Here is an 8,933-nt window from a genome sequence, read left to right on the forward strand (position 1 = left end):
ACTGATGGGTTTTCCCTTCCTTAGAGCACGGGTTGCTACTTTGTGTCTTGCCGCTTTCCCTTGCAGTAGATGCAGGTGACCTGTTGAGGTTTTGAGGGGGTGTGGCATCGCCTGGAACAGACGCACCTGGGAATGAGGACTGGGGGAGCTCATGAAAATGCAGATTCCCTGGCTTCGCCCAGAAGCACCAATCAGTTCCTGGGGGGTGGGACCTGGAGATGTGCATTTTCACAGGCCGCGCAGGTGTGGGTGATGCCGACTGAGGGCTGAGAACGCAGCGGGGCGGGACTGCGGCCTTAGGACCCGCCCTCTCTGGGACTTCTCTGTGGCAGCCGCTTCTTGCAGCGTCAGTAGCTCGGAACCAAGACGCAGAAGTGCGGTGGGACGGGTGACATCCTAGGTTCACTTCCCTCTGGTGTCAGTGGAATTTTTTGAAATGTAGAAATATATAATATACACAAGTATGAATTACATGTATGATCATATACATGTGTGTGTGTTCTGTTACCCGCGGCCGGCTGGGGCCCCGCCCCTGGCTTTCCTGAGTCTTCCGCTGAGAAGGCCTGGCTGAAGTTATACTGAAGAAACAAGCTTGAGGTTAAGGGCTGCACCAGGGGTGCAGGCGCTTGCCACTGAAGCGGCTGCTGTTCTGTGTTTTTTTCCCTTGGTTTTTTTGTGGTGTTGGGGATCAAACTGAAGACCTCCTGCCTGCCAGGCGAACATTCTTTTGCTGAACTACATCCCTAGCCCCAGTTCTATATTTTAATTTTTACATTCACTTGCGCTCCAGGCCTGGAATTGCCAGATTTGGAATTGATTTTTTATTTTTTATTTTTTGGAACTGATGTATTTTTTAAACAGTGATGTGGACTCTCAGATTCATATCATGTATCTGGAGTGTTATGCATTGCCCCCCTCCCCTTTATTTTTGGTAGTGGTGGGGATTGAAGCCTGGGCCTGGAACATGCATAGCTCACCCGCAGTAAATCTTTCAATGAGTTAAAATAATAAACAGACTCTAAAGCTGTGTCATGAACAATTACGAACCGCCTATCAAGTGCAGGATCTGTGCCAAGTGATTCCACCTGCCCAACAGGTGTGGGTGCTCTGTGCAATTTCCTGGGGAACCATCCCAGACCCCCTTCTAACCGTTGGCCCTCTGTTGCTATGGATTCAATAAACTGGTTGAAAAGAATTGGGAGGAAAAAACTGCCTCTGTACCAAGGTGGACACAACATCTTTATTTTTATATAGTAGCTGAGGATCGAACCCAATGCCCCAAGCATATTAGGTGAGCACTGTACCTCTGAGCCACAACCTCAGCCCCACAAGGAATTATTCTTAATTGATAATAGAAATATGCACTGTTCATGTGGAGGTCTGGAGGTTGTGCTGTACATAATTTTGTATTTTAAAAAGTAAGATTTCTGGTTGGGATTGGAATGGAGGGTAATATCCATTTTAGAGTTCACCAGTTTGGGAACTGATTTTTTTTTTTTGAATTGATTTATTTTATTTTTTCTTGAAATATTTTTATTAGTTATTGATGGACTTTATTGATTTATTTGTTTTATATGTGGTGCTGAGAATCGAACCCAGTGCTTCACACATACTAGGCAAGTGCCTTACCACTGATCTACAACCCCAGCCCAAGAACTGATTTATTTTCTAAACAGTGATCTAGATTCAGATTCAAGTCATGTATCTGGAGTGCTATGCATTTGCCTTTTTTATGTTGGTGGGGGGTAGAGCTAGGGGATTAAAGCCAGGGCCTGGAGTAAGCTAGGCCTGCACTCCACAGATATATACTCCCAGTTCAGTTATAATCTGAATTTATTGGAGAGTAGCAATGTCAATGTGGGAATTCTGGTGTTTGGAATACCTTGGGAACAAAGGCTTCCTGAATGTAACTGTGAGGGTGGGAGGGTGTGCTAAAGGAAGTAGAGACTCCTGCCAGATAGTCAGCCTCTGCTGGGCACTTGAGATGAACGGCCTGTGTCCATTCCCACCAAAACAACATGTTTTTGAGATCAGTTTCTAGTTTCTTCATTTTGTAGACAAAGATGTAATGATATTAAATATTCAAATGATCACAGAGATAATCAGTGAGGGGGGCATAAATGTGGATCCAATCTACTCATTTCACCTGATGTCCCTCATAATAAAGCCATGGGGGGGCTGGCAGCAGTGGCTCACGCCTGGGAGGCTGAGGCAAGAGCATCGCAAGTCTAAGGCCTCCCTAACAATTAAGCAAGAGCCTGTCTCAAAAACAAAAGAAAAAAAAGAAAGGGCTGGGGATGTGGCTCAGTGGCAAGTCGCCCTGGGTTCAATCCCTAGTCCCCAAACCAAAAGATAGAAAATGCTGTAGGTTGGGATTTAGGTGAAAAGTCAGAAAAAAAGGTGCCATATGTCCCAGGGGACAGTGTTACTAACACTTCCCAAGATTTGCCTGTTTGCTGAGGCCTCTGGCCCCAAGGTTCTTTCCTCCCATGAGAAAGGTTCCGCATCTGGGGACCAAAAACTGTAGAAATGGCTGAGTTGGGAAACTAGGTGCTTGTGCCACTCTGCTGGGAAGCATTTTATGACACTTTGACCTTTGCTTCTGGTGGTGTGGAGTCTCTCTGGATGGAACACCAGGGACTGGGTGTTAGGTGCCTGGACTCGGGATTCAAGGAGTTGGGTTCCAGTTCAGGCTCTGCTCCTTACTAGCGGGGTGATCTTGGGAAGCCTGCTTCATCTCTGTGGGTCTGGGTCTTTCATCTGTTCAGTGGGAATAAATTGTACAATGGCAGGGTCGTTTTGACCCTTGGTACATGTAGAGTTTGGAACAGTGATGTTCAATTTGCCTTAGGTATTTACTGGGGCTGGTAGTAATAATTGTGTGTGTGTGTGTGTGTGTATGTGTGTGTGTGTGTGTGTGTGTGTTTGCCTTTGGGGATCTCCAGGATTCTTTGTTAAGAGAAGGGCCTGCCTTTGATGGTAGAAAATTTAGAAATGTCACAACTTCATTGTTCTTTTCTTACCAAATTCAGGAAAATAAATAACTATGTCAAGTATTTCCTCCAGGCATGTGGAAGCCCTATGCTACCTGGGAGGTGCGGTGAGCTCTGGCCGACCTGACACTTCACCTGGCCATGATAATTCCAGGTTTTGTGGCCAGGTCAGGCAGGGATGCTTTGATGTTTGATGTACTTGCACTTGGGAGATGAGGAAGTCTGAAGATGAAGCAGGTTGAGAAGGAAGAGCGGCTCATCTGGATACATATTCTATCACTAGGATTTAAAAAAAAAAACAGCTTTATTGAAGTGTACTTTAACATAACACAAAATATACCTGTTGTAAGGCTATGGTTCATTGATTTTCTTTTAAAAATAAATCCACAGAGTCATGCAATCCACTTTATGAACATTTCCTTGACCCCTAAGTCCCCATTAATTCCTCTTGTAAGTTCCAGGCAACCACTGACTGCTTTCTTTTCCACACGTTTGCCCTTTCTGGAAGTTGATATAAATGGAACCTTACATCAGCTGGCTTCTTTCACTTAGTAGAATGTTACTGAAGTCCCTTTTTAATGCTTACTAGAGTTCCATTCTGAGGATGTGCCACTTTTGTTTATCCACTCGCCTTGATGGACGTTGGGAAGGTCTTGAGCTCAGGGCTTCATAAATAACTGCAGAGAACATTCCAAGCCTTGTGGGCCTGGTGGGCATGTGCTTTCATTCCCCTGGTCTGCCCTGAGTTGTTGAGACCCTGTATCTTGTCCTCTGTGTCTTCCCCACCAGCACTGTGGGTGCTCCTGCCCCACCACCCTCAATTGGTTCCTACATGTGGCAGTTGCCCATGGTTTGGTCCTGGACCTCCTCCCCTGCTGGTGAGGGCATCTGCACCCACGGCCTGAATGACCATCTCACTCAGGAGGCCTTTCTCTCCTCCCCTGACTGCTCCGTAGCAGACCAGAAATATGCTGGTTAGTGGAATCAAGTCTTCATCTCTCTCTCTCTCTTTTTACATTTTTTTATACTAGGGATTGAATTTAGGGGTGCATAACTACTGAGTCACATCCCCAGCCCTTTTTATATTTTATTTAGAGACAAGATCTCACTGAGTTGCTTATAGCCTGGCTAAGTTGCTGAGGCTAGCCTCAAGCTTGAGATCCTCCTGCCTCAGCCTCCTGAGCTGCTGGGATTACAGATGTGCACCACCATGCCCAGCAGGTCTAAGTCTCTTAACGCACTGATTTAAGAGTGTTAAGTGTTAACCTCTGGAGGTCACAGCCTGTGTGGAGTGGGGATTGGAGTAATTTCCTAGCTTTGGTTCACCTGATAAGGTATTTAGAGTAGGGGCAGAGGGATCTTTCAGATGAGAGGAAGTTCATGACCTTGAGATGGAGAACCATCCTGGATTGTCCCTGTGAGCCCATTGTAATCTCAGGGTCCTGAAGAGTCAGAGACAGAGCTTGGAGGGTGTCAGGAAGATGAGGCGGTGCTGCACTGCTTCCTGGAGAGGAAAGTGCAGCCAGGAGGCTGGGAGGCCGGGTCTGTGGGGAGGCCATGCCTGTGGGGAGGCCACAAAGCCAGTTCTCCCTGGAAGGAGCAGAGCCTGTTGACCCCTGGCATTAGCCCCGTGAGACCCATTTTGGAGTATTACTCTCTGGAACTGTAATAGAAGCCACAATATATTTGCTCTGCTTTATTTTTTTCCTTTAGTGGTGCTGGGGATGGAACCCAGGGCTTCAGGCATTCTGGGCGAGCCCTCTACCACTGAGCCGTGCCCAGCCCACATATGCATTATTTTTTAGCCACTAAATTTGTGGTAGTTTGTTATAGCAACCAGGGGAAGCTGGGAGGGTTGGAGAGAACTTGGGCACAGGTTCTCACCCTAGCCTTCCCATCCCCTGGGGTGGCTGGGTATCAGCAGGGAGCCTGCCTGGGTGGGTGACTCCAAGGCATTTCCAGTTGTGCTTACCTTGTACTTGAGAGCCCTGAACTTAAATCAGGGCACTTCATCACTGAGCCACACCCCAGCCTGTTTTATTTTTTTATTTTGAGACAGGGTCCTGCTGAATTGCTAGACCCTTGATATGTTGCTGAGGCTTCCTTGAACTTGCAATCCTCCTAACTCAGCCTCCCAAGCCTCTGGGATTACAGGTGTGCACCACCGTGCCTGGCTGGGATTTTCCATTTGTTGCATGGAGTTAGAGACTGTCAGGGTTTGGAGTTTTGATGTTTAGAGTACAGGTGCTCAACCTGTTCTTGTCTTCCCCAGGAAGCTCCCCCCATCCCCAGAGCCTCAGTTTGATCTTTTGTAAAGCAGGGGCATGGCAAGGGTGCCTTGTGGGCGTGAAGCTCACAGAGGATGAAGAATCCAAATGACAGGCACTCTGCAGCCCATAGGGGAGTGGGGAGCCTCGGGCAAATTCCCATCTTGGGTGACAAGATGCTCTTTCTAGGACACTGTGCAGGGTCTGACGAGAGCAAGAGCTTAGGTCAGCAGTGGCCACAGAGGAACCAGAGCCACCAGAAGTGGTATTGGACCCTCATAAATACACCTTAGGTTGCTGAGCTTTGAGTGACAGGGCTGCTGTAGGCCCTCAGTATGGTACCAGGACCAGGGTCCATCATATGTGAGATTCACTTTTCATGCCACTAAGAGAAATAAGGCCAGGGAGGGAGGAGTTCTTACTACAGATAGGGCTGTTTTTTTTTTTTTTCTTCCTGAGGCAGAGACTGCACTGCCGCAGGTCCTCAGCACCGCACACGGCTATCATGTCAAGGCCACGGGAACCCTTTGTCTCTCTCTACAGGTTGGTCAAGCTTTGACCAGGAGAGAGCAGAAGTACCCTGATACTCCTGGGTGTCAGGGACTTCTCCCCATGCCTGGAGAAGGGACAGCAGAGTTAGGGGCATCGGATTCTCCTCCACAAAACTCCCAACGGGGCCTCCCTTCCCTTGCACCATCGAGGCCCCTGGTTGGTGGCTGGGGCGGGGGGTAACTGGATCCGGGTCAGCTGGTGCAGTATGAGGTAGTGTCTAGCTGAGCCTCATGGTATTTTATGAAGTCCGAAATGTGATCGGTACTGTTGTCACACTTTAGCGCCCCCAACAATTCCCTTGCAAATGAGTAAAACAGAGCCTCCCCAAATGCCTTCCCCCTAACATCAAGGAAAGTCCATGGAACCCAGCCCGGGCCGAGCCATTCGACCCCTGAAGGGCTGTGGAGCCTGGGGAAGGACGGGAGGTGCTTTTCCAGTGCACTGGGGAATGTGCTGTTGATCTTGTGTTCTCTGCAGCCTGTCTGTAAAGTCAGCGCTCTTCTAAAACGCAAACTCACCAGCACGTGGGGCCTGCTGGGCCTAAGGTCCTTCTAGTTACATGAAGGCTATGAGTCAGAGATCTCCAATAAGATGCCAAGGGACCAGGTAACAGGTGAATCAAGCCCAGCAGAGACTGTGGGGACCTGCAAGTAGATGCCCCACAGCTCAGCTCCAAAGGACAGCGCGGATACAGGGATGTGGGAGAGACCTGGACAGACAGAGCTCCCCCGAGCTGACCTGTTGCCCATCATTCCAGAAACATGTTTTGCAACCCTGGGCAGGCTAAATGAGGAGTTCTCTGCTCCTCCCTGACTGAACTTACCACCAGGGTAAGTATCCCTCTAGAGCTGCGCTGCCCATAGAATTTTCTTTGATGGTAGAAATGAATGTGTGCAGAATCCAGTACAGAACTCCCTGGGTACAGGTGGCCACTGAGCACTCGAAGATGGGTGGTGGAAACAGCAGGCCTGGGACACAGTGTTCAGTCGGTGATGGTCACAGACTTTGGGACCCAGAGGGTGGCCTCCAGAAGCTAACACTGGGAGAACACTGGGTTCTTGGAGGCAAAGGCAGGAGAGCATCCAAGCAGAGGGGACAGTGAGGCAAAGGCCTCCACCTCATCATGGCCAGGGCTGCCATTTTTCCTGGAGGCTGGGAGGCTGGGGAGGCTAGGTTTGCACCTACAGCCCCCAGTGTCACACACATCACCCTCAGGCCCCTCTTCCTTGCAAAACTGTCCCAATTTGGGTGATAAATTTTCTGCTCAACCTCCCTCAGGGCCAACCAACTGCCTAATAGGAAACTAGAGAGAAAGAGAGAGGAGACCCCACAGGAGCACCTCTTACCCTCAGTGGCAAAGCCCAGCCTCGGACTCCAACATGGGCTTCCGGCCCAGCTCACCCACCCCCATGGCTAGAGGAGCCAGCTCTGCAAGCTGCCATCACATTCACCAGGCCTGTTTCTTCTTTCTCTTTTCCAAATTCCCCATAGGATTGTGACCAGATCCACGTTGATGACATCTCATCAGATGACAATGGGCAAGATTTAAGGTGGGAATCTGGGGAGTCAGAAATGTCTATCAGTTGATTCTCAGGAGGGGAGGGCTAGTCACCTGGGCCAGACGCGCCGCGCCTGTCACTAGCCAGATCTGGACCCTGAGCCCCTCTGAACTCAAAGCACAACCCCGCCCCCCTCTGCAGCATCTTCTGTCACCTCTTCTGTCACCTCTGACCTTGGGCTCTTCTGCGTCGCTCACTCTCCATCCCAGTTTACTGGAGTTGTGGGTGCATACCATAAAAACTCATCCCCCCCCCAAATCATTGCCATCAAGAGTTTGATCCACGTCCCTTGGAGACTTCATGACATTCATTAGCTGGCATGTATTTAATACAAAAAAAAATTGATTCACTCAATACTCAAGAAACACTTCCTGAACAAATAAGTGGTGAGTCTGGTTTTCAGGGGAAAACACTCCTAAGACGGTTTCTGGAAATCTGGTAACCGGCTGCCTGATTAAAACGAGGCAGCTTTCAGAGGAGTGAGATAGAAATGTCCCAAGCCTGCCCCTGGGGAGACATGACCAAAACAGAACCATAGCTCCTCTGTGCCAACCCCAAATTATCACAGCTCAGCACCTCCAAGCCGTCCTGGATACGGTGAGCAGGTTCTGGTTATGGATGTGGGCGTCTCCCCACCCACACCTGAACCAGAACAGAATCCCTGCCGGGAGCTCTGCCAGTCTCTCCAAAGCCCAGCACAATCAGAAGTAATCTGATCAGCCATCCAGAACATCCCTCTGTCCCCAGGCTTATGAGGAGCAGCGCCATGCTGCGGGCCGATTCCTGGTGTAAATAAGGCCAGATCAGAGTTAATGGGTCATTTCTGTGAAGTCATCTCTGGGAGCCAGGCTCCCTCTCAAGGCAGCGAGACACCAGGGTCCAGGGTTAGTGCTTCCCCTGCAGCTGCTGGGAGCCCACCTCGGGCTGCACTGTCTGGTGCAAGGAATCCATCATCTGAGGGTGTTTCCCCAAGTCAATTTCCCCATTTAGTCATTCAGGAAATATTCACTATATTGAGCCTAGTATAGGCTCAGCACCAAGCATCAAATGTCTCTTTTTTTGGTGGGTACAGGGGTTCGGTTGGCAGTGAAACTCAACCTCAGGGCCCTTGTTAAGTGCCTGCCCTGCTTTCAATGCTTCCTGTGGGTTAACCTCTGGCATCTTTGAGGCAGCCCTAAGAGACTCTCCTGTCACCCCCTGTCATAGTTGAGGAACTTGAGACACAGAGAGATCAAGACACCTGCCCAAGCTCACATAGCTTGTGAAAGGCAGGATCCAAACCCGAGCAGCCCAGCTCCAGAGCCCCACTCTTACTGACCCCTCGGTTCCCCTGGGCACCCCACCCCACCCTCCTTAAGGGGACTCTATCTCTGGACATTTACTCAGGGTATCCTACAAATTGATAGTCAGTGTTAGTTCTTTAAGAATAAGTCCTGGCAGGATGGGAGCCTCGCTGGACAGGGAGGGTTGCAGGGTGTTCAGGAGTTTGGGTCTGGACTCACGGGGCTGTGATGGCTAGGAGTCCTGCCCCTTCCTAGGCGGATAGAGAATGAGCTGGAAAA

Source organism: Urocitellus parryii (assembly GCF_045843805.1).
Source record: "Urocitellus parryii isolate mUroPar1 chromosome 10 unlocalized genomic scaffold, mUroPar1.hap1 SUPER_10_unloc_1, whole genome shotgun sequence".
NCBI classification, from domain to species: Eukaryota; Metazoa; Chordata; class Mammalia; order Rodentia; family Sciuridae; genus Urocitellus; species Urocitellus parryii.